Raw genomic sequence first — 27,372 nt, 5'->3', positions numbered from 1 at the left:
CAGTACGAGTTCTAATAATTTTATTGGCACTCATTTTCTGGGTAGCAATAGATCCCATTTAGGTAAAAAACCTTCCCCATTGTCTTACAAAGGGAGTTTAGAGTGCATCAGGGCCTTAAGGCTAGAACAAGGGAAGGAAGGACCAGCTCTGTAGGGGTTCTGTCAGAACAACTTAGTATCCTGCTCATCTTCCTTTAGGCCGAGAATAAAACCCTTTGCCATTGCAACCTAACTGTCTTCAAGTGTGTTGGGCTGCATTCATAACTCTCCTGGGAGGCAAGTGGCCAAGAACCCACAGGCTGGACACACTTGGCAGTCAGAAGAAGAATAAAATGGAATAGTGAAATTGGTGTGAGCAAAATAATTGCTCCAAACTGTTTTGGGGGAGAGCGGGGGAGAGCTTATCTCATTTCAACTGTGGAATGATTATGTGAAAACACTTTCTTTTGACCTTGAAGTTTGTCTCTTCCTGTTATACATTTTTTTTTAAAGGAGAGATGATTTTTGCCTCCTGAAATGAAGACTTTTGCTTTGTTTTCATAGCAGCTAACAACTCTTGACATTTATGGTAGGAAGGACTGCACCCACTCATTCATTTTCAGTGAAGGACTCCAATTCATGGTGTGCTTAACTTTGTCCCCATGCTCTTCCCCTACATAGAGCCGAGCTCATTGCAGATGGACGTGAATGCTGTAGTAAAGGAGTGAAGTTTCACAGCATTGCTTAGATCGAGGGACTTATTATAGTGTCGCCAGTAAAAATCAGCAAGGCAGACCTCCAGAGGGGTGTCTCTGCTGTGAGAGACTCAGAGGAGTGGAGAAACTCACTGAAAAGCAATGAAATGTCCCCCTTAAATCCTGAGCAGACATAGCAGTCAGCACCCAATAAGGGATGCTGTCTATGATTTCTTATTCCCAGCAGGGCGCAAATGTGAACAACCAGAGTGCTAAGCTGGAGAAACCAACCATTATCCCAATAACTGTTGAGACTTGCCTCTCAGCAGATCTCCCTTCTCAGCTCAGGACCTACCTGACCATGTTCTCCATGGTAAACACTGGGAAGACTTGCACTAAGTGGACCTGCTGATGTATCATCATTATTATTTTTTTAATACTATGAGGTTGAGAGGTGGATGTGTGTGGGGGAAATTCCCAGACAGTTGGAGGTGGAAGTGGGTACTGGGTATTATGCATGAAATTCTCAAAGAATAAATTTTTTTTTAAAATGCCATTAAAAATATAAATCACACCAGTCTCCTCATAAGACTCAGCATCTCTCTGTCTAGTTAAACTCACTTAGGTGACCCTGCTGTCTCTGTCAACCTCTACCCCTTCATTGCTATGGTCTCTTCCTAAGGACAGGTGGACCGGGTTATCTCAGATATGTTCATCTCTTTGGTATTCGAAGCCAGAGGCACAGATGTGGCTTTAGGGCTCAGTGTGGACTTTTCCTTTTCCCTGGAAGTGTCTACTTCCTTAAGTAGCTAGTCACTCAGTGCTCACATTACCTCCTTGTCTTGACTTGAATGTATCTTTCAATTTCATGTGTTGGATAGTTAATCCTCAAATTTGTGTGTTCATGATACGTGGAGATAGAACCTCTGGAGGTGATTAGGATGTGATAAAGTCATGAGTTGGGGGTCTCCAAATGACATTCCTTCTTGTATAGAAACGAGACTTGTGATGGCATGCTAACTCTCACCAAATGACCTCTCTGCCACATTATGATGCAACAAGAGGGCCCTCCCTAGATGCTGGCACAATGCATTTTAGATTTTAGCCTCTAGACCATGTAAGCCTCTATTCTTCATAAATTAATACAGTCTCAGATATTTGGTTCTAACAACAACAACAACAACAACAACAAAAATGGACTAAGATACAACTTCTTTTGACTCTAGTTTCTCTTCTGAAGACATAAATTCACTGTGTGGAGGCTTGTGTGGGTGGGGCCCTATGCCATTTGATCACTCAACCGAGACATGTATAAGAAGTCAAGTCAAGCTTGGAATCACGGACTTGGAAGTCCATTCACGAGAATCATTTTCAAAGCATATGACAGATCAGGTGAAACAGAACCTTATTCACACATGTTGAAATTTCAGTCCTGGTATGTGTTCACTACAATAATCTGGCAGCACCACAAGGTAAAGCTTTTTGTTTTGTTTGTTTGTTTGTTCTGTATTTGTAGAAATTCCACTTTTTAAGAGTATTTATTTTCGCTTCCTTATATTGACCTTTCGTTACCTTCCAAGGTTAGGAGCATCCTAATCATTGTTTACAGCATCATGGCTGAAGGAAGTTAGCCAGATGTCTCTATGCACACATGATGGAGAATGCGTTTATTTAATCATGTGAGTCTGAAAATGATGACTGTCTCCTGTCTCAGCTGGGTTGCCCCCCCCCCTTTTTTTGGTTTGATTATCCCTTCCACTCACCTATCACCTGAGGCCATAGAAAGGCATCTGTATCTACTTTTGGAAATACAAATTATACAAATGGGATAGAGGAAGCACAAGGAGGCAACATACAAGTTAGTTTGCAAATATCACAGTGCATTTAAGACAAATGAGCTCACTTATTGAAATTAATGTCCCCAAGGGAAACACCCTTTTGTAGAGGTGCCAGCAGTCTTGCCTGAAACCCTTATTTAAATCACACCTGCATGCTTTTTTTGTAAAAAAATTGAATATTTTCTCTATTTCTGCTCATCCTGGCTGGTTGGCAAAATGCTCTCCGCCTGATCTAATTTTCTGAAAGGAGAGACACTGATCCTAAAATAGTCTTTGCCTAAAGGGGAAACCAAATTCTTTTCTCGGTATTGCTGCTGCTGTTGTTTTTTTAAGTTTGTTTTACAGCAGATTAAAGGATTTAACTCTTCACCTGCTCTCAAACGCTCCCAATTTTCTTGATCCTATAACCTTAACAGCAGACATTGCACATGTGAGTTTTCACAGTTACTTATGACTATGTGCATGCTCTGCAGCGTGATGATGCATTATTAAACATACACAAAAGGGACAATAAGGGGACCCAGAAAGTCATTCTGAATGGAAGTTCCAGTATTTTCTTCTCCTACCATAGAACTGCACTCCAGGCATACCTATGCTGTTCTGGGGGGAGCCCCTTACACCTCCTAGTCCAGGACAGGTTTTCAGGTCTACTGAAAGGTGCCCATACCCTGCAAATAGAGGCTGGGAAGAGGATCCTGAAGGAAACTCTTTGAATTCTGTCTCCTCCCCCTTCTGAGAGAACACAGGGTGTGGCCTGGTGCCTGCTGCCAGGTGGTGGTCAGGGAACGGAAGCTTGTCTTCTGCATCTGTTTCGGCCGCTGGTTTGTGACTGCAGCTGTGTCTGCTGGCTTCTAAACCACTTATCCAGAAACTCAAAAACTTCTGAAAATGGAAAGTGCTTTTGTTTCTCATTGGCATCCAAACTGCAATCTGACCCCCTAGCTAGCCATTCGTGAGCTATCTATACATTCTGAGTGGTATGATTTTTGATATGGTTGATGGAATGCATACTCTCCTTGTTAAGCCTTAAATTCTGATTTCTACAAAGTTGGCTGAAGATTTCCATAGAAGGGAAGGTTTGATCTGTGCACCATTCTGTTTGAAACTTGTGATTCTGTTGAGACTCATGTTCTGTGACCTTTTATAAAGGATTCTGTTTTTCTGAGACAAAATTCCTCATAAAACCTTGTGATGTAGTTTAGGTCTTGAATGTTCCTCCAAAGACACATACGTTGAAGGTTTGGTTCCCACTACATGGTGTATTGGGAGGTGGTATAAGTTATGAGTGGGAAGGGTAGGGTCATGATCCATTTGAAGAGTCTACTCAGGCCTTGGTGCCTTCCTCTTAGCTCCCTGTCTTTGGTTCTAGGTTATATTCATGTAAACAGGATTTCTCTTCCTTATCTTCCTATGATAACGCACTGTATTCCCATAGACCCAAAAGCAGCAGGATCAAATGACCATGGACTAAACTTCTAAAATAATGAGCCCCCAAACTCTTTTTAAGTTATTCATCTTGGGTGCTCTTTTAGAGCGATGGAAAGCTGTCTGGCATAGTTTGCTTAGGTCTCTATGGCTACAAAACAAGAGCCTGTTCACATCACTTGCACCTTGATTATGATGGGCAGACATGGCAGAGAGCTCTAGCCTAAGCCCTGTCCCATGCCCTTCTCCCTGTAGAGAAATGATTGTTTCCAAATTCTGTTAACTATTAGTAAAGGATATGCTAACTGCTTGCGTCCCTATTCTCCATTTTTCTAGAAGCTCATTCTTCAAGTTTGATTGTTTACTGTGGGGTGGGTCACTTGCTGTATCTCAGGATTATGTTAATGACTCTGTTTCAGTGTTCTCCTTCTGAAGATCCACCTTCTTTTGCATCATGTGTGCCTGAACCCCTAGAACCTTCCTGGGGATTCTAAGTAAATTGTAATGTCTGCAGCTCTCTAAAGATAGGGAAATGCAAAAGTTCTTTGGTAATGGCGTTCTACCAGGGCTTCTTTCAATATGGCCATTTGACTGCAGAGGTCTCTACAATCTCTGTCATCCTTTCTCCAGGCTTCAGTCACCTACTGTCACTTAGCCCACAGACTCCTTGCTCTTTAGATCGCATACCATTTCATTATCATAAGGTGCATCTGTCACTGATAGGTTGCCGGGATCTCCAGTTCTGAACCAGCTTTCTCTCTGTTATCTTTTTCACCTCATGCCATAGGTACAGTGGCTAGGGATACAAGTATCACCCACACACAAACAAGAAAGAGTTCCAAATGCTGCCATTTAGCCTTACAAACACTGCATTAAGTCTTCTCACCTTTTGCCGTGCTCATCTCTAGAAGACTGAGTGAATCTGATTCTATCTACTATATGAGCCCTATGTTAGTCAGCTCTACATCTTTAAAAATTCATTATTCTGAAGAATTTCACATGTACATACAATGAAATAGGAATTCCAGCCCACATTTCACTCCTCAAATGTTTTCCTGAATATATACCCCAGCTTCTTGTCTTTGTATAACGCCCCAAGTCCAAGCAATGCTGCCCATGTGTACACAGGTGACAGCTGCATATTTTAAAAACAACTCTGCCACCCCAAAATAGCTGTGGCAAGAGAAAGCTATTCATTTATTAGTTCTTTAATTAGCAAACTGGGGTTTTCTAATTTACTCAAAATGCCTACAGGAGTTTGATGAAGATTATAGAAGTTGTCTTTGTGATGTAAGTTAGTGTCTCTTTACTCGGTCAAAATAGGCAAGACAATTAATGAAAAAGCAAGGGTTGTTTTGTTCACAATCTCAGAGTCTTCAGCTGATGGTGGTGTGGTTGCTTTGGGGCCTAGGGTTGGATGGTATGTCACAGAGGTCTACAAATGGGGCACAAGGGGCCTGTTTACCACACAGTAGCTGGAACACAAAAAGAGGAAGGGGCTTGGGTTCCAATATCCCAGTCAAGGGCACTCCTTTAATATAGAATTTCCTCTCCCATCTTCCCCTCGAGTTCTACCACTTTCAGATAACTCCACGGGCTGTTCGTAATACCTTCAGTAGAGACGCCTTTCTGGATGTAGTTGAGATCCAGGCTATGTAAGATATAAGCGAGTATATGCCAGGAACACGGCAGGCCCAGTATCCCAACACCACAAGCTACTCCTGCCAAGATCTGAACTTGAAACCCAGGCTTATAAAGTTGAAGCTTCTGTTTTACAAAGAGACTGCATTAAATTCTGTCACAAATTCTATTGGTTTGGTCATGCTATTAACAGAAATGGGCTATCAAATAAATCCCTGCTTGACTGGTACATGTATCTGTTGTGAATGGATATGTGAATTCATGTGGTCCTTTAACATGAACAGAAGATCTTGCCTAAACCTATTTGAAGTCTGTGAAGTTGAATGGCTTTAAGGTTTAGATAGGCAACATCTCACCAAAGACTCATGGGTTGAAGACTGGTCCCCAAATGGTGGATCCAGTCATCAGGTGATTAGATCATAAGGACTTGGACCTCATCGGAGGCTCAGTTCCTTCATTTCTGTGTAATATGACAGCAATGTTGCCAGGTGGTAGAAAATGAGAAAAATAAGAGGTCTTCTTATAGAAAGCAGGTCCTTAGAAGGGGCCCTGGAAAAACACACTTTTCCCCTGACCTCTCCTCTCTTGGCTTCATGGCCTCCATGAGGTGAGCAGTCTCCTCCACAACATTCTCCCACCACTCACATGTCACCCTACCTTACCGAGGCCCCAAGTAAAAAGACATAACCAAATGCAGACTGAAACATCCAAAATGATGAGCCAAAATAAACCTTCCTCTGAACCTCTTCTCACTGGTATTTGCCAAAGCGGGGGCAAGTCTGAGTGATACACTTGATTAGGAAGCCACATTTACCTTGGGACTTTGGAAAAGCATTGTCATGCCACAAATAAGTCAATCTAATTATACACAAACTTAAGAACTTCGGAAATTAAGTGTTTTATTTCCTTCCCCTTTATTGTTCTCACACATTTAATTCTAGCCATGTAATCAATGTCTCCTCTTATTTGAGATAATTTAATTGACTTTGGGAGATTAAAAATAAATTATACTTAAAAGGCTTTTAGTTGAAGTCACACAAATACTTTAGTATTATTAAGTACCAATAAGTGAAAGTTTATAATAAAGTCTTCTTGTGCAATTATCATGAAATATGCTCTTTTATGGTGGTCTTTAATGTGCTGTTTGCCAACTGAACTTCATTGGAAAATAATTGTTTGAAGATTGCAGTTTCAATTTGTGCATGTGTTTCCCAGACTCTTCTCTTTACTTACCAGTTTATAATGTGTGTGTTTCTTTTGGGATATGACTGAGACGTCATCGAACAAAGATTGGCCTGGCTTCATTCATTAAGATCAGTAGCTTATTCGCTCACTCCTAATTTTTTTAACTTCACATGTGAAAGCAAACCCAATTGCGAGTGAGTAGAAGCTGCAGTCATGATGTCTGTAATTACATATGCACTTGGAATACTACTTCTCAAGGCATTTGAACATGTCTATGTTCTGTTACTTTACTTGCAAAATGGTATGTAGACTTGTGTATGTAATTTCCTGTGAACCAAAAAAAAATGGATTCATATAATAGATTCATGGTTTAATCATGCATGTTCACAAATCGCTTAGTTTATTAAAGGATCTATGTGTGTGGCTATTGGCTGAATCCTGACTATTCAAAGTGTCTATCAAAGACAGAGTACATTGAGTTGGATTTGTTCTCTATGTTCACAGTCATTGTATTCCACAGAGCCAACAGAAGCAGTGAGTTAGTGAACACAAGTCAACTGAATCATTGCTTCCAGGGAAACTCAATAGTTAGGCTCTTAGAATTTTGTCTTAGTTTTATTTATATATGTATAAATGTTTCGCCTACATATATGCATGTGTATCATGTGTATATAGTGCCAGCAAAGGCAACTGCTTTGAGCCACCAAACTATCTGTCCTATAGTCATATTCTTGCAAATAGTTAGGTCTGAGTTAGGTTATTACAAAACTCAGGTCATAATTTACATAAGTCAAGTTACAACATATTTGCTTCCTAGTGCATGAACTTATTTTCTATGCAGTACTGTTAAAAAACACCTTACTTTGTGCACACACATGTGCCATGTATATCACACACACATACACACACACACACACACACACACACACACACACACACACACAGAGGATTCATTAGCATTGAACTTGTGGCCAAAACATTCAAATCATGTTTGAATGAAGGTTCTCCAGTACATGTATACTTTTTTTCTATAAGGCATATTACAGCCTTCCCCCTCTTAAGAATACCAGATGGTGCATCAGACTTGTGCTTGGACATCATTTAAATGAAAGGCAAGAAGAATGTGTACTCAGTAAGCTGTAGAAAGGGTAGGCCCTTTCCAACATCAAATCTGAAGATGTTATAAAGTGTAATGTACCTTCTCCTCTCATTGCTAATCCTTTATCTTGTAAAACAAAACAAAAAAACATGATAATACATTCCGTGATCAACGTTTTTAATAATGTAATCATCTGACCAGGACAAGCTCACATTAAGAGCATAATTTTCCCCTTGGTTGATGCTCTGTCTGTGCTTCATTGTATTCTCTTCAGTCCGATTTCTTTGTGAGAATCTTTCCCAGTAAAAAAAGTCAACATCTTAAAAGATCGGTAGCTGGAGTGGCAGGATGTGCATGTACACACACACACACACACACACACACACACACATGCACACACATTCACACACACCACCACCACCACCATCACCGCCACCACCAGCATGATCATGAGCATGTGGGCCCTGTGATAATGTCTGGTGTGGCAGAACTCCCCATCTTCCTCCAGACATGTGCTTGTGACTCCCTGACACCTGGGCTTGGTAAGAGGACCCCATTCCTTTTCCTTTCCTGGCAGTTCCTTTCTTCACTTGTACCACTCACTATGTGAATTACAGGAAATATTTTTGGTTTTCAACTTCTTTGGTTAATATTTCTTGTCTGTCTTGTCCTCTCTGATGCATACTTTTCCCATCCAGTGTTTATTGTTTTGTTTTCAGCACAGTGACCAAGGACTTGATACAACTCTAGGTTGGCTGAATGTTGCCAAGTGAGTGAATCAGCTTTCGTATGAAAGTTTAACAGCAGTAAGCGCTCCTCGATGTTAAAATGAAAATAAACATGCGCTGATGCGCTGATGGGTGGGGTGTTAATGCATCTCTGAGAAGGAGGCTGGGAACATTTCTGCACTTAGTCTGAGTGGAAAAAAGACAGTTGAGAGTTGTTAGCCTACCTGAAAACTTTTCAAGCTGGGATGTGGGGATGGAGAGGAGCAGTCAGAAGATGGACGTGTTTAGTAGATGGCAAGTTGGGTGGCTGCCAGTAGCTGGAACAGACCTTGGCCTGCTGCTGAGCAGAGCAGGCACACCCAGAGGCTGTGATGGTCAGAGGGCAGCCTTTTGGCAGAGAACTTACAGAGTATGTTTTGGTGAGTGGCCAGTTTCCTGGCATTTAATCTGTGAGTCAGAAAAACTTTATGTGTCTTCCTCTTTAGAAGGGTTTAGTCAGAAAATGAAATATATGGAATATATTGTTGTCATCCAACAATGGAATGATGTGGAAATGCTGTGCAAAAGGAGCTCTTTATGGCTTCTGAGGGACGTGGAAGACCCGGAAGGGTGGTTTTTTTGACAGGATTTTCATGTATTGCATTGTTTGGTGAATTTCAGCATTTCAGTTTGTTTGAAGAAGTCTCTCATACCTGTTTGAGGTCTTGTTGATTTAAAACTCAGGTTTATTATAAAACTCTTATGCAGTAAGCTTACCACACATATATCTTTGAAGTTTGAAGTTTAACTAATTATACAAAAAAAATCTATGTGGACATCTCTTTCCATCTCCCCTGAATAAGTAGTGGTAAGTTTGGTTGTTGGGTCACATGACAGGTAGATATTTAATTGCTCAAGAAACTGTTGGGGTTTTCCGGTATGTCGGTGTTAGACTTCGTTCCTGTTTACAGTGCATGAGTATTCTAGTTTGCTAGGCATCTAGACAGCCTCAGCAGCACTGTGTATTGCTGGTTTTGTTTTGGCTTTGCTCATTTGTTTTTAGCCATTCCAGAAACTAGTTTAGTTTTGAATATAGTGGTGTGTGTGTGTGTGTGTGTGTGTGTGTGTGTGTGTGTGTGTCTGTACACATATTTTGATGTCATTTTGTTTTTCTGAGACTATTTCTTCTTCCTATGATTGGCTCCTGTTGTGTATATGTCGTGTTTATTGCCTCACAGAAATTGTCTGGACTGCCGCCTGTTTGTGATGTACATTAAGCCCCATTTCGCTCCCCATTGAATTCTTACTGTTGGATTATAACTTTTATGTGCACAGGATTTGCACCACTCTGATGAAAGCCACCAGCAGAAACTCGCTGAGTTCTGAGGGGACAGCGAGCAGAAATCAGCCTTAGAGAATTACATTTGATTAAAGGTGTGAGTTTCTTTCTTTCTTTCTTTCTTTTTTTTTGTCTGTTGTATAGAATATTAGGTAGTCATTCTTTTCTCTTTAGACAAGTATGTATATTACAGGTAGAGTTAGTATAGCCAGATGAGTTTTTCTTTACTTTTTTCTTTCTTTTTTTTTTTAAGAGAAGTATGTTTTCTAGATTGTCAGTTTTGAATCAAGAATGAATTGATGAACATTAGCAATATTTTGGTTATTAATATAAGGACCTCTCATTAGTCTGACAGCTTCAGTGTGTCTTCTTTATATAATATCCAGTACTTTTTCCAAAGCATCCATGAAACATGCCCTGTTGATGAGAGTAGACCCTGTAGACAGGTTTTTCTTTGGGCTGCCAGCTCACAAAATACAACATGCAGACTTATTATTAATCATGAAAACTCAGCCTATGACTTAGGCTTGTCCCACTAGCTCTTATAATTTCAGTTAACCCATTTCTATTCCTCTATGTTTTGCCACATGGCTCGTGGCTTTTACCTCTCTTCACGCATGTCTTGCTCCCTCTGCAACTGGCTGTCAGCTTCGTTTTTCTTTTTCCCAGAGCTCTCTCTGCCCAGAAGTCCCACCTATACCTCCTGCCTAGCTATTGGCCCTTTAGCATTTTATTAAACTAACCACAGTGACACATGTTTACACAGTATAATCAAATATCTCACAACAGCACCCTGTCATGCTGGTTTCAAATGCTGCCAGTTTTCAAGCTCTCTTCAAATTTAGTTCTAAGAAAAAAAAGATATAGACAAACAGCACCATAGACTTGCCCTAGTAACTTGGCTATCTGAATTCACTCCTATTTAATAATTGTCCTATTAAATATGAAGATGACTTTAAATTCTGCTTCATTTGTACATCCAACTGATGTTGTGCATAGACCAGTATAGGTATGTACTTACAACTTTGTATATCTTGAATCACGTTTTTGGTGATTGTCATAAAATATATGAAGCAGAGGGCTCATAATTCATGTTCAGTGTTTTGTGTAAGCTTTGTCCCAGGAGCATGGCAGCTTCAGTAGGGTTTATTAGATTCAGACATGTGTGATTAGTTTTGGCTGCAGACTTCTCTAATATTCTGTGTTACTTTCCCCACTCCAAGCATATTTTAATATGCCTAAGGTTCTGAATAAAATCTCCTTGACTTTGAATATTTTTCTGTGGCCCATTTGTTACATTTCCAATTCAACAGTAGGTGCTTAATCCTGCAAGGACTCTCAGGAATCAGCTGTCCTAGGATAGAAGTTCTCAACTTTCCTAATAAAGCGACCTTTTAATGCAGTTCCTCATTTTGTGGTGACTCCCCCAACCATAAAATTATTTCATTGCTACTTCATAACTGTAATTTTGCTACTGTTATGAATCATAATATAAATACCTGATTTGCAGGATATCTGATATGTGAACCTTAAAGGGGTCACAACCCCCAGGTTAAGAAACACTGTTCTAGCATTTACTATGCTGCTCTCTAGGGTGGGCAATTGTGTTCTGATACTAATTTGGAAATAACATTGTCATATTGAAGTGTGAGGTAAGGGAAATGGCTAATGGAAAAATCTATGCAAATGGAGAAAACAGACCATCGTTAAAGCCTCTTGGTCATCCACACATCTTCCTAATGACTCCTGCCTCCCTCCTTCTCTCCTGCTGGAAGAATGAAGTGACAGAGGCAGAGCAAAGTGATGGTTTGGATGGGGAGAGTTCTGGTGGCTCCAGCTAGTGGATGCAGTGATCTCATTGAAGACGTTTAAAGTTATGGCTGCTGTATTGGATTGTGACTATGCATGGCAGGGATGTTGTTGATGTCAAAGACATGAGGACAGCCCCCGTACAAGCCTACACCATCCCCAGTGCCAACAATACCCACTATATATAGGCCCAGGGTCAATTTCTGCAGTTGTGAACCTGAGCAAATCAAAATTTCCTTGTCTGTAAATCTGGCATAAAAGTATCTATTGTATATGTTGATTTGGAAGAATTGTTAATGCATGCAAAACAATTGATACAGGGGGAGATATACAGCAGGGACTAGTAAAGAATTCTGGGTACAATTTTTAATGCTCCATTGGCTTCTGAGCCCACTCTGTATAATAGTCAAGGTCATTAATGTGGCTCCCAATGGCCTGCAGTATATCCTTTCTCCCGTCTGTCTTGCAACACCTCTCTTCCTGGTTTCCCTGTCTGACTGTCGGCTCGGCTCTGACCACCCTTGACTGCTTGGAGTCTCTCCACATCTCCCACCCCCCTGGCCTTCTGCTTGTTTTTTTTTTTTTTTTTTTTTTTTTTTTTGTGTGTGTGTGTGTGTGTGTGTGTGTGTAAGGCCTCTGTTCAGATCTCTCTGTCTCTGTCTCTGTCTCTGTCTCTGTCTCTGTCTCTGTCTGTCTCTGTCTCTCTGTCTCTCTGTCTCTCTGTCTCTCTGTCTCTCTCTCTCTCTCTCTCTCTCTCTCTCTCTCTCTCTCCATCCCTCTCTCTCTCCTTCATGTATTTCTGGTTTCTGCTCTGGTACTTTATACAATGGGTACCTCCCCAGTGCGTGGACCAGAAATGGCTGTCTGGCAACCTGGCTCATCACACACAGACATCCTAGATCCTTCACTGTCGCTTTTTTGCTTCCCTTCACCTGACATATTAAATATGCATTTACTTATTGTCTGTTGCTTCTAAGTGGGACACACATTCTATGAAATAAAGAAGTCTGTTTTGTTCCCTGACATATCCCTAAAGGCTGGAATAGCCCCTGATTACTTAGATACCAACAATGTTTATCGAATGAATAGATCATTCAGTAGCAGGATGGAGTAGGTTGTGATTGAATGAACACTTGGTGGTGTACAATTGGGCATGTGTGTGCGTGTGAGAGAATGTGCTTATAAAAGGTTACCTTTCTTTTAGTTAAATATTTTTCCTTTTTTATTTATTTTATTTATTTATTTATTTTTTGAGACAGGGTTTCTCTGTGTAGCTTTGTGCCTTTTCTGGATTTCGCTCTGTATACCAGGCTGGCCTTGAACTCACAGAGATCTGCCTGGCTCTGCCTCCCGAGTGCTGGGATTAAAAGCATGTGCCACCATCACCTGGCTTAAATATTTTTTTATGAAGATGATAAAACCAACAATTTATATGTGCCTGTCCATCTAACCAAATTAGCCAAATATTTTAAGTTGTAACAACATACAGAAAACTGGGTTTTCTGCTCATCAACCTCTGCAATTCTCTCATCCATTTTAAATAAGAAAACCTGGGGCAGTCATCACCCTGCAGGCATAATGATGTGATTGCCTGTGTGTGTGTGGTTTGAAACTGCCTGTAAATTTCCGGATGAAATCAATAGAATTACCTATGTCATATTAGAATTATCGGGGCTCCTCTGCCTGCCTGGAGGAGGTATAGTTACTCTTAGGATATGTGTCTGATGCTTCTGTTCAGACAGACATGGATGAGGAATTACTTTGCAAAGACTGGTTATGAAGAAACTACTTGTTTGATTGGGAAGCAAGGGAAAGACAAACATCTTTTTTAGGTTGAATTCCCCAACTTTTAATAGATGCAGTCACATACCTATTTTGTTTCTATTAAAAACTACAATAATTTGGTGATTTAAAAAATACATACAACCATACTTCACATTAGAAATGGCTTAGAAACATATGCTCAACACTTTGCTTGTCTTAAGTAATTCATTTCCAGGTTAATAAGTTGACTCACACTTAATATTCTAAAATAGCTGAAAACCCAGGTAGAATAAGTTTTATAAAAATGGTTATTGTCTTCACATACTATTCCGATAGCAGAAAACCCTACCAACACCTTCAGCATGTGCTTTTTATGAAGCCAATTCCCAGGTATGGTATTAGATGCTGTCTTTATTGCCATGACCACCTAAGGCAGGATGGATCTACTTTGGCACACAGTTTGGGAGCATCATCCAGCACTGTGGGAAAGCCATGGTGGCAAAAGTGGCTTTACCTGTGGTGGCAAAACTATGAATGTATAGTCATATTGTAGTCATAGTCTTGAATATGACATGAATATAGGCACTCAGATGACTTTTTTTTTTTTTTTTTTTTTTTTTTTTTACAGCTAGGACACCCATTAAGGGAGGTTGCTACCCACATTCAGGGTGTGTCTTCCCCTCTCTGCTAATTCTCAAGAAACATTCTCTTGTACATGCTGTAAGTCTGTCTTCTAGGTGATTCAAAGTCTAGCCACATTAATAATTAAGATTGACCATCATATAAGGATAGCCTTTAGAAAGAACAGTATATTGGACTGGGGTTTCTGAAGTTGGGCAATTACTTCGTAATGTAGTACTAAGTGGTGTGTCTGTGTGGTTTACATGAGGCCAATGAAGCAAGTAAATGCAATAGCATGAAGAAGTGAATTGCTTCTCTCACACTTGGTAAATACCATTAAGTTGCTTGTTGGATAGTGCTTGGTTAAAATAAAGCTCAACCTAATGGCTGGACAGCTGAGACTAACTTTAGATAAGAGAGTCAAGAAAGCTGGCATGTGTTTATGTTGGAATGGGGAGTCCATTGAGTCAATGAGGGATTGCTGACCAAACGTTTCTTCTATCTACCTCTAACCATCATCATGCCTCCCCAAGGGACCTGCATTTCTCTTCCTCTTCAGCCCTGTTTTTGAGTGTCATATAATTACTGCCTCTCTTCCCACCATTTCAAAGCTCTTCTCACCTTACTCCACTCAGATTATTTTCTGAATCACATCACCAAGACAATTCATACCATGACTACTTATTCTTTTCATTTTGTCAAATGGATACTTTCAAGATTATTGTTCCTCTGTCTGTGCACAATACTCGATGCTGCTGACCACTTCCTCTATAAAACATCCTTCCTTTGACGCCTCTGTTTTAAGTTCTCATTGTCATAGGTGATACCACACCTTTTTTTTTCTGACTAAGTCTTTGTAGTTTCCTTTTTGAGTTTATTCTGCCACAACTGGCCATTAAGTACTAGAGTTCCTTCAGGCTCAAACTGTCTTTTCTTATGTATTTTCTTCTGTAGTCTTCTTCAATAAAAGTCTGAAAGCTAATCTCTCCAACATTAATTTCTAGGCATGACCCATTTCTTAGTTCTACAATCATGTTTCTAGCTGCCAGCTTGGCTTCTTCCATGGGATAGACAAAACAAAAAGAAACCAGGACTAAATCTATGATATTTTTGTAAAATCTAGACTTTTCAGTGAGTGGCTTTAATTCTTTGGAAATTATTTGGGTTCAACCTCAACAGCTTCCTCTTTAGTCCCTCAACTGAGTGCTGTCAATTCAACATCATTAAAATATTGCTGAGAGAAGAAAATGACTAATAAGAACACAGATATGAGCAATATAGTCGACCACTTCCAAATAATTGACATACATAGACTATAACAACGAAAGGATTTTAGTATTTTTATTATTTCTATTAAAATATTATACTTTACAATAAATCTCAGTATATGCTTGTATGTATTTATATTTCATGTTAGCATTTAATGTTATAACAATTGCAATTTATAAATTGCTTATTAAATTGTATTATTATTTAATTCTGGATAATATTCATGCCAATAGTACATTCTAACTGGAGATTTTTTCATATTTATAATATCTTGTGTGTGTTTATGTTATGCATATGTATTTCTGTGCATTTTTCTTTGTAGTTTTTAAATTTTTGAGATTATATAGTACAATATATAATCACAACACTATTTTCCTCCCCTCCTTCTCCTTCCTCCAAACCTTCCTATCCACTACTCTGCTCTCTAAATTCATGGCCTCTCCTTTTATTGTTACTACATACATACATACATATATATATATATATATATATATATATATATATATATGTGTGTGTGTGTGTGTGTGTGTGTGTGTGTGTGTGTTTGTGTGTTTATTTACACACATACTCCTAAATATAACCTGCTCAGTCCATATAATGTTACTTGTATGTGTATTTTCAGAGCTGACCATTTGGCACTGAACAATCAATTGCTGTGCTCTTCCCTGAGGATGACAACCTCTACTGCTCCCAGTTTTTTTTTCAGTTGCCTATAGTTCTTTGTGTACAGTTGAGGCCCCATGGGCTTTCCCCAGTTCACTTTGGCATATTGGTTGGTGTAGTCTCTGTTTAGCTCATGTTCGGGCAATCATGTTGGTGAGCAGTGCTCTCTGCAAGAGCCAAAGACCAACTAACAAAATCTTCAGTGCCATACCTGAGAAGTCCTCTAGTTGTTGGTGGCCAGGGCTGTCCTAGGGCTTCCCAAAACATACTGTCCATTGCTGTTGCCCTTGGCTGCTTCAATATGTGGAGGCAAGTCCCTATGGCTAGAGACACTGCACTTCAGAAATAGGGCCCAGAGATCACTGAACTAGAACTGACCTAAATGCTTCCTTCCTGAGAATTAGCTTTCATGATACCTGATGGCACCATGCACACTTCCAAAGGATGGAGGCAATCAACAGTCCTACCTAGCTATGACACCTATGAACCACACCAACTGACAGCATGGCACATCATCCTAAGGGTGCATTAGTGGCATAAATAACTGGTGGTGACCAATAGCTCTCTAATTGTACTCAATATCCACTCAATAAAAGGGAAATCATGCCTGGTACTAGAAGCATGACTAACTACTCAGTGCTAGTCAAATCAAGGTTATTGGGGGATAATGTACTAAACTCACTGGAGAATTTTTAAGCATCCGATTTCAGAAGACTGAAACTAAACAGATTTCCCACCCACCCTCAAATCAATATTCAATAATATTTAGATAACAGTAACACAAAGAGAATTAAATTTTCCTGTGTAGACATTAAGCTGTCTCTTAAAGTCTTATTAGTCTTTATTTTCACTCTTATCAAACTGGATACCGGAGGAAATTTTCTTATTCTGTTGAGTATTTAGTACTTAAAACCGTATAAAAATTTCTTATACTTAAGTAATTTAAGTTTGAAAGCGTTCTCTCCAAGGTTGGCTCCAATGGAATGAAGTCCCCTATCACCACTGGCATTAATCCACGCATAAAGCAAGTTATGAATCTGTGAAAAAGAAAGCTGTGGTTTTTGTCACAGTCAGTGAGATGGTGTGAATACAGATCCTGAGAGCAGTAACTGAAGAGCTTACTGGAAGAAATGCTTGCATGCTGATAGCCACTGAGTGTAAGATTAAAATGCAAAAATACGGTACAATTCTGTATGTCAGTAACAAACAGAAATAGGACATCATAGACAGTAGCATCAAAATCATGAGAAATATGAAAAAAGTTCACATTGAACGTTTCAAAATAAATTTGAAGAAATTTTAAAAATCACATTTATTTTCTCTATAGCTTTATATTTCCTCACTAAGTTTCTTTTCCCAGTTCCTTAAGTAATTGTGTATCCATGAACCAATAAATCAGCATCTATTTTATTGTTGATTTATGACAATTTTGAGACTTTGAAGACTCAACCTCCTTACTTTATTTTCCTCTAGTGTATCTCATTTATTCTGGGCATTTTATATTTTATAATATTTATTATTTTAATTACATACTTATGTGTATTTCTCTGTGTGCCTAGCATGGTTACGGGAACTGAAATCAGATTCTCTGTAGGGATGCACACGTGCCTAACTGCTGAACCATTTCTCTAGTTCTCAGTCCCTTAGAGTTCACATACTTAGTTCTACATCAACTTATAAGAAAGATAAGAGCAGACATTGATAAAATTGGAAATAAAAATAGAAGAAAATTTTGTCAAGATACAGCAAGTGGAATGTATTTTTCTATTTCATAAAAATTTTTAAAGAAACACCTTGGGGCTCTATCAATTCTTATCATGCAAAGGAAAAATAACCTGACTGTATTCATAAACAGGCAGAGATTGAATCTGTAATAACATGAATGTTTTATGCTGATATGTTTGGAACCCCAGATAAAAACTTATACTTTCTGATAAAATATATTAATCATCAAGAAATACAAGATACATAAAAGCAGGCACCTAAAACCAATAAGAGAACTCTCAGCCAATAGTTAAATATCATTTCCCCCCAAATTCATGCATATACAATTTTACAGTTAGGTTCTGCAAGTCTTTTAAGGAAATCCAGTTGTGTGTGTGTGTGTGTGTGTGTGTGTGTGTGTGTGTGTGTGTGTGTTCTATATGTATATGTGAGGGGTGGCATGCACCTGTGTGTGTATGGGGTGATCATGCATGTATATGTGTGTGTATTGTATATATATGTGCATGTGCGTGTGCATGTGCGTGTGCATGTGTGTGTGCATGTGGGGGTTGGTATGCACATATTTTTATGTGTGCACATGTGTTTTATGTGTATACACATGCATGTGGGTGGGTGAGCATGTGCTGTGTGTGTGTGTGTGTGTGTGTGTGTGTGTGTGTGTGTGTGGTGTATGCAGACGACAACCTGGAGTATCACTTTATCTTAATAGAACCATCTTCCACCAACTCCAAGAAATTCTTGTCTTACATTAATGTTTTCTTTGCTGAAGGTGAGATAATTATGAGTCTTGACCTGAAATGCCAACAAAGGATTAGAATTCCATATTACATGTAAAGTTATATAAGGAAATTCTAAGTGAACTGTTTACAGTCTGAATTTAGCAGTGGTTGAAATTGTTAAACTAATAAAAGGAGAATTTGAATTTATCTTGGAATAAAATAAAATGTTCTGCACTAGGATAACAGTGTGATTTACTACATTAACTAATGAAAAGAGAAAAAAAAACCCATAGTCATCTAAACAGATGGAGAAAAACTGTTTTGACAATTCAATACTTGTTTATTTTCTGGATTGCTAAACTAAGGCTATCTACTTACCTTGAGATACCTCAAGAGATATTCAAGTGCTTCCTGGTAGAAGTTCACAGCAAGAGGAAAAGAAACTAAGACAGCTGTCTATCCTGGAAACTAGAGGTGGTTTTAGTTTCTAGGTGAATTATCAATGTTAAAATGATTTCAATAAGGTGATTGGAATTAGAATCTGCGTATAAAGGCAGTTTCCTGTATTCTAGTAACTGTAGTGAAATAAAACCACATCATGAGTTGCTGTAAACCTGTGTGATATTCTTGCATTGACAGCAAAATATGAGTAAGCCTGGCTACTATGGAAACATTTAAACTATAACTGATGATTTTTGAAGATTGCTCAGTGTTGCATTGCATAGATAGCATATGATTCTATGATCCTTTCTCCAAAGGAATCAAGCTTACATCCACACAAAAATTCACACATGTGTGTTTACAGCAGCTTTCCTCACATTGACAAGTAGTAGAAACAACTAAGGTTGCCCTCAGCCCATGAACTGTGGTAACCTCCCAACAATGTAATACTATGGAATGATAAAAATTAAATGTATCTACAAAAAATAGAGAGAGGGACCTTAAATGTGCTTTGCTCAGTGAAATAGGTGGGCCCGGAGAATATGTTATGTGAGATTGGCTACCTTTGGCATTCTGGAAACATAAAGCTAGCGAAAATATAAAACGATCGGTGACTGTAAAGGAGAGGGAGGATTAGGGAGTAGACAGGACATTTAGATCAAGGAAACAATTTTGTATAATGTTGTAATAGTTTGTAAACAACAAACATTTGCTGAAACCTACAGACAGACATAATACAAAGTGTGACCTCTAGAGAGAGGGAAAAGAGGGAGGGACACTCGTGGGAGGAAGAAGAACGTGGTAAGTACAGTTAAATTGCACGAGATGCTCGAGGGAAATTATCCATGTGAAAACCATTGCTGTGTTCAATGAATATATGTAACACACACGAAAAAGATGGCAGAGGAGAATGACTTGCACCAAAGCAGACTGAAAAGGAATGTAGGTTCTTTATGCTCTGTACTTTCTGTCTGATTTGTCTATTAATATATAAGTATTCTAATGTATTATGAAAATGACATACAGAAAGAAACCACATTGGTGACTAGCTAGATAGGAAAATCATTAATTTGTTTTTATTTGGTGATTAGGCACCGAACATGGGGATGTTAATATTTACATTGAACAGCACAGGAAAAGAAAACCAAATGAACGAACTGACGGCGGTTAACTTACCTATCTTGTTTCTAAGCTTTAAGCCAGTAGCAAGAATGTCTGTATGTATAAAGTGGGTAGAGATAATCAATACAGACTCTGTGTATGGCAACTTTAGCCTGACAGTGACTATCACAGGCACTCTGGGAACTGGGCTTGGCATTTGCAGTATAAGATGCTTTGAAATTTGGCCACCCACAGGAGTGACAGATGATATTTTATTCCCATCTCAAAGAAAGAAAGCTCGAAAATGAGAATGATAGAAGTTCACGTGAGAACACATGACCTGACCACAGCTGGGAGTCTTTGTGTGTTGCTCAGAGGTCCAGGCTCTGAAAATCACCAATCTGAAGTATATGGCGAATAATGGCATTATGTCTAAGCAAAAGGTTTCCCAAACTACTCAAAGCAGGCTGAGTCAGGAAAGACTGAATCCATCCTCCATTAAGACAGATGATGAGTGAACTGTGATGAAGCCCATTCACTCTGTATTTACTTAGTACTGGCAAAGCACTTTAAAGCATGTTGCCATGTTGTATTCAAGCAAGCATATTGGCCAAAAATGAATGAATGAATGAATGAATGAATGAATGAATGAATGAATGAATAAATGTGTGATTGATAGATACACAGATAAGAGCAATGAAGTGGGGAAGAAAATCTGTAATACTTGACATAAATATACTCCAAGTGCTGAAGAAATTTGTACTTAGGATCTCAGATTGAATGAGTATAGTTTTTTTTGCTTGTTTGTTTGTTTTGTTTGCTTGTTTTTCAAGACAGGGTTTCTCTGTGTAGCTTTGCACTTTCCTGGAACTCACTTGGTAGTCCAGGCTGGCCTCAAACTCACAGAGATCCACCTGGCTCTGCCTCTTGAGTGCTGGGATTAAAGGCGTGCACCACCACTGCCTAGCTGAGTATAATTTTTGATCAGCTACTGAGAACTAGAAAGCCTCCTAACACCATGAGCACCTTGTACAGACCTCTCTTTTCATTGGGTAAAGATAAAAATATCCCAAATTTTGTGTTTAAGTAGGACTTAAATTCTTTAAAATCTTTAATTCTGCCGGAATTCTAGTTGGAGACTGCTTGATTAAAATGAGATATGCTTACCATGCACCTGTTACTCTGCTACATGAGTTCACATCTATGTTGTGAAAATAAACCTACAATTTATTCTACAAAGCAGTGGCTCTCAAACTTTCTAATGCTGAGACCCTTTAATACAGCTCCTCATGTTGTTTAATACAGTTCCCCAACCATAAAACTATTTTCGTTGCTACTTTATATCTGTAATTTTGCTGATGTTATGAACCATAATGTAAAGATCTGATATGAAGGATATCTGTTATTTGACATATTGAAAGGTTCATTCAATTCCCAAAGGGATTGCAACGGGCAGGTTGAGACCAGCTGCTACAGAGGAACTACGAGAAGTATTTTGAGTTCTTGTTGCTGATCAGCTCTGTTAAACTCATAGGAAAGAAAATGTCTTTGTCCCTTGGAGCTCCCTTTTCCTTCTTTGGGGTTCTGATTCAGCTACTGAGGTGCCTCAGGCTCAGTCAGACACTTTGAGGGCTGGTGTTGAAGTTTTTCTGTTTCCATTTGGGTGATTGCTTAGCTGCCAACTGCCAGGAATGTCTGAAAGCCTAATACAGATGGGAGTGCCGTTGGTCTCCTGGCTCAGGCTGTTTCCTGTGAAGATCTTGTCCTGCTGTAGCGGCTTAGAGAGGCACAGTGCTTATTCGTGCTCATTTAGTGAAAGCTGAGGTTTGGGGCAGGGGAGCAGGATCATTTTGTTTTGTGAAGAGATTAAACGTTTGCTGTTGCTTTGCAAAACGTGAGTATATTCTTGCAAAGAGTTTTAGTATATTTTTCTTTTCAGTTGGTGCACAGTAATTATGACATTTAATGAGTATTGTGTGATACTCTCACATGCAATATAAAATGACCAGACTTACACTTGTTTTATGTTGGAGATAGTTGAAATCCACTCCGCTCTATATTTGTAAACACTTAATTAACTGTTGGCAGTCATATTGTCTGCGAGGAAGCTTGTGTCTTTAACTTGCAGTTTGCTGAGCTTCCAATGCGAGTCTTTGAACTTAAGACTTGAGAGAAAAATGAAACATATGGGTGCCCTTCAAATAGCCTTTGAGATAAGAAAGTTGGATTACATTTAATATTCAAATAGGTGGGTTTATCTCACTGGGCTTTTCTTCAAATGTAAGTCCTTCTTGGATTTCTTCTTTTAGCACTCCTTTTTCTGAAGTACACACTGTATGTTGTAGGAATTCTGTTTCTAGTCATAAAGGAAGCCCAACTTCAGTTAGCAGTACACCTTTAAGAACACATTGGATTTTTGTTGTTGTTGTTTGGTTGGTTTTTCAAGGCAGGGTTTCTCTGTGTAGCAGCCCTGGCTGTCCCGGAACTCACTTTGTAGAGCAGGCTGGCCTCAAACTCACAGAGATCCACTTGCTTCTGCCTTCTGAGCACTGGGATTAAGGGCGTGTGCCACCACACCCGCTCAAACACACTGCTTTTTTCCTCTTCTTGACACAGATTTTTGTGTTTGTATGCTTGTGATTCAGTATATTTGGTTCTGGTTATGGGCTTGAAATGATGGGCAGAATGCTTTTAATTTTTTTGTGTGTGTGAAAGTTATTAAACGTAGTGTCCTGTCTCCACAGAAGATGGAATTTGGTAGAAAGGGAAGAGCACTAACATTGGGATTCTTCGGAACTATACATGCCTTAGGCTCTACTTCTCAGAAGCATGCCACTTCTGTGATCATACCAGGCTAGGGAGAAGATACAGATCATTTCAAAACTAGACACAACATGAAACTTGGAAGTGCCTTGTAGTGTAACAGCTTCGGCAGAGAGAAGAGCCATTTCCTGTAACCTAATGTTTTGTGTGCTGTTCTCTTTGTCACTACTTGGATTTTTGTGGTTGTATATGGATTTTACAGTAAGTGTATTTTACACACACACACACACACACACAAAAAAAAAAAAAACCCTGCTGTATTCTTATTGTCCTTGTATTAAATTCACTGTGCTTGGATTTAATGTGTCTCATAGGGATATGTTTAGCAGAACAGTTAAGCAATTCTGGAAAAGAATGAATTTAGAGGAGTTACATAAGCTGATTTTAAGACTGGATGCTGCCGGGCGTTGGTGGCGCACGCCTTTAATCCCAGCACTCGGGAGGCAGAGCCAGGCGGATCTCTGTGAGTTCGAGGCCAGCCTGGGCTACCAAGTGAGCTCCAGGAAAGGCGCAAAGCTACACAGAGAAACCCTGTCTCGAAAAACCAAAAAAAAAAAAAAAAAAAAAAAAAAAAGACTGGATGCTACCATGGCCATCAGAACAGTATAGTAGTGGAAGGTGATGGCGATGTGGGTCAGTGGAACCGAACAGACAGTCCAGGATGCCTCCCCTCACAAATAGTACATATTTCATTGAGACAGGAGCTAAGTAATTCATTAGAGGAGGACAGTATCCCAACAATAGGGTTGGAATAAATTGTCATCCGTATATAAAATGAACTTTGACCTAAACCTAATCTTGTTTGCAGAAATTTTGTTAAAATAGGTCATAACTCTAAATGTAAAACTACAAAACTCCTGGAAGGAAATGTTGGAGATCTTTTTTGTGATTGAGGTTAGCCAATGGATTCTTAGATATAAAACCAAGTCCATTTTGTAAGATCTGTAAAATGTCACAATATTTCTAAAAGCTAACCCTTGACAATTAAGAACCGTTGACATGCAAAGGATAATAATAACAACATGAAAAGACAAGCTACAAAGTTGGGGTAAATATTTGCAAATTATGTCTTCAACAGGGCTCTTAAATTCAAAATACATAATGAACTCTCATAAGCCAAGAGTAGGAGAGCAAAGAATCTTATGTTGAAATAAATGGACAAAAGTCTTGAACAGACAGTTCCCCAAGCCACATATAAGTTAGCAAATTAATGCCACAAACCATTTTCAGTATCATACACTAATATGAAAATGAAAATTAAAAACCTTTCTAATAATTGCAAAGAACTAAAATAAAAATTCTAGCAATGTCAAATGCTATAGAGGATGGGAAACAAGTGAAATCCTCACAATTGTTAGTGGGAAGAGAAAATTCATACAACTACCCAGGGAACATTTCCTATGAAATTAGCACCCGCTTGCCTTTTGACCCAGCAAAAACATTGCTGGCCATTTACTTCAGAGATGGATAGTAGTTCCACATAAATTTGTAACAGTTTTAGTTTAAAGAACATAAGACTAGCAAGGCCTCACCTGCCTGTCAAGGAAAACAGATCAGTTTGGGATGTGCACACACAATGGTGTACTGCTCCTGGAAATCAAGAGACAACCTACTGCTGATAGAGGCAATAACTTGGATGTGAATCTGTGGAAAGCTTAATAGGGGTCAACCTTGGAAAGTCCCATGCTGTGGGATTCTGCCTGGGAGATTTTTGGAGACAGCTGTTGTGTTGGAGAAGGGATCCATGGTAATTAGAGGAAATGAGTTTCTCCTGATGGTGTTCTAATGGTCCCAGTATCCTTTTCCATCAGCTTCCCTTGATCCTACCCAAACATCACAGAAAGGATGGGTCTATTGGTTGTCACAGAGCAGTTCAGCTGCATGAACCACAGAAATGTTTTCCTACATGCAACTAGTTCTTGAGGGGTATGCTTTTAATCTCTGATGTCACTTTATTGCATTTCTTTTGTTTTGTTTTGTTTTTGTTTTATAGATAGAAAGATTTCAAACCTCTCCTTTACATAAGTACTGAATTCCTCACATAGTTTCTTCTCCAAACAAATAGACTTCCCCACCAGGGAGTGCAAATCTCTTTTAAGGACTTAGATCCCAAACAGCGATTGCCAGGAAGTTCTGTTGCAAAGCAGATTCTTGGGAATCAGGTTCATCTGATATATTGGACTTAATTATTTAAATATCATGCAAATTTTAGGTTTTATTATAGAAATTTCAAACAAAATTTGCTTTACCGCCCTCCTCAATGGGTCCATTTCAGATGGTACAGGGGCTTCTTTGAGAAGCCTGTAGGCCTGGGAATGTGAACTTGTAGGTCATCTCTGCCTACCTCTGTCTCCCCACTTTTATCATGGGTATGAAATCCCTAATGCCTCCTGCAGCCCTTTCAATGCCATCGGGTACTGTGTTATACTCCATTCCGTGAGCCCTTTGTCTTCTGCTGCTCCCACTGAGGTCATGTTCAAGTGCACCACTTATCTCTTCCTCCTTCTGCTGTGTTTCTCCAGGTTTCTCTTGGCTGCTCCCAGACTCAAGGTCATTGTTTTTGCTCAGAAGTTACTGGTATCATTCTCCATTTTCATGAATTTTCTTTAAAATTCTCATATGTTATATATATTTTAATCAGATTCTTCCTCTCCCCAAGCCCATATTCTTCCCACTCCATACCCACCCAACTTCCTGTCATTTCTCTTCCTCTAAACCAGTGGTTCTCAGCCTTCCTAATGCTACAACCCTTTAATGCAGTTCCTCATGTTGTGGTGACCCCCAGCCATAACACACTTTTTGCTACTACTTTATAACTGTAATTTTGCTACTGTTATGAATTGTAATGTAAACATCTGTGCTTTCCAATGGTCTGAGGTGAACCCTGTGAAAGAGTGGCTGTGGGTTGTGGCCCACAGATTGAGAACAACTGCTTCAAACAAACAAACAAACAAACCTCCCAAAACAAATAAACAAACCAAACCCAAAGAAAGCATACACAGACGCACACAGACACAGATGCACACAGACACACAGACACACACAGACACAGATGCACACACACACACACACACACACACACACACACACACACTCACAATGGCATGGGATCTGTTTTGTGTTGGCAATTGCTCCTGAACATGAGGCCTGCCTTGGAGTGTGGTTCATGTACTAAGTGTCACTTCATTTGAGAAAACTGTTTACCCTCTCCCAGTATTCATATAATGCAAATAGCTTCTTAGGTAAGGGTTGGACTTTATGCCCACTTGCCCTTTTTTGTTCTGGGACTTTGTGAATTAAATTGTGCAGGTCTTGTGTAGTCTGTCACAGTTCATATGTACATCAGCCCCGGGTGCCTGAGTAAGGAAGCACAGAAAGACAAATATTGCACAGTTTCTCTTATATGTGGATGTTAGCTTTTTAAGCTTTAGATGTCCATGGTTTATTTTGTGTATTTTACTTGCATTGTATTAAAACTTCCTGTTATTTGAGACTGTTTCTTCACTCTGTGTCTATTTTTTGTGGTTCATCAGAATAACATTTTTAATGTTAAGAACTGTAGCTGGTTGTAATTACTATGGAATTTGGATATGCTATTCCTCTCAGATATTTCACTTGTGGTTTTTTTTTTTTTTATTTCTATGATGAATTTCTGGAGGTTGGGATTTGTACCCTGGATCCCTTATAGCACCTGTCACATCATGAGTGTCCTTCATACATTTATCAGAAGATTTGAATGTGATCTCATTTCCTCTGACTGAGTAATCTCATCTCCAGTGGAGAATTGAGAAAATTGGGATATAATGAGATGACATGACCCTGATCCAACACCAAGGTAGTATGTAGCAAAGCAGAATTTGAACCCAAGGAATCCATCTCTAGAGGCCATGGACTTAGGCTGTAGTACTGGAGACAACAAGTGCATACTGGGAGAATCTCTTGCCTGTGGTGATGGACCATAGACATGGGTTACAGAGATCCATATTCTAATCTTCATCAGGTTAATAGCCATGTGAACCTTGATTTATAGGGACTTTTGACTGTTTTTTTCCACTACTAAAATGCTTTGTCTTGATATGAGATAGTAGGATACAGGAAAGCATTGAGGGATGCTTTTAGAAAGCACTTCCCCTGCCCCTAGGCTCTCAGCTGTGTCTTGCAGCCAAATGTGGCAACATCCATGCAGTGTAGGACAGTGCTCTGATCACACTTGCTCACATCAAAAGGATATTATGAAGCATTTGGCACGTGAAATAGGGTCATTTCTCCAGATTTGGTTTATATTGGTTCTCTGATTGATCCAACCTGCTCCACCTCAAATCACCATGGTGTTTCCACTGTGTGACCACACTTACATCTGTGCAGCCATCTTCACCCACACTCCCAATGGCGTGTGAGACACTTGTCCAGGTCACCTCATCAGGATGGGTCTCTTCAGCTTGCTTTGTGGAAGGTTCCTTCATGGAAGGAAGCATTGCCAGTTCTTCTGGATATGCACAGGACTCTCATTTGGGCAAAGGGGTTTTCTT

General features: G+C 39.3%; 1 protein-coding gene across 6 annotated transcripts in view; it reads left to right on the top strand.

The window, feature by feature from the left end:
- Positions 1 to 27,372, top strand: part of Mctp2 (multiple C2 and transmembrane domain containing 2) — a 280,804-nt gene that overhangs the window by 60,225 nt on the left and 193,207 nt on the right. The window contains exon 1 of one of the 6 annotated variants that reach the window (XM_076545035.1): positions 9,901 to 10,003. The exons of the other annotated variants lie outside the window; for them this stretch is intronic. The gene's annotated coding sequence lies outside the window, so the exon portion shown is untranslated. Of the gene's footprint in view, positions 1 to 9,900; positions 10,004 to 27,372 lie in introns of those variants that run through there. 6 annotated transcript variants of the gene reach the window in all.

Source organism: Peromyscus maniculatus, chromosome 1 (genome assembly GCF_049852395.1).
Source record: "Peromyscus maniculatus bairdii isolate BWxNUB_F1_BW_parent chromosome 1, HU_Pman_BW_mat_3.1, whole genome shotgun sequence".
Taxonomy (NCBI): domain Eukaryota; kingdom Metazoa; phylum Chordata; class Mammalia; order Rodentia; family Cricetidae; genus Peromyscus; species Peromyscus maniculatus.
This window is presented reverse-complemented; position numbering and strand designations above follow the sequence as displayed.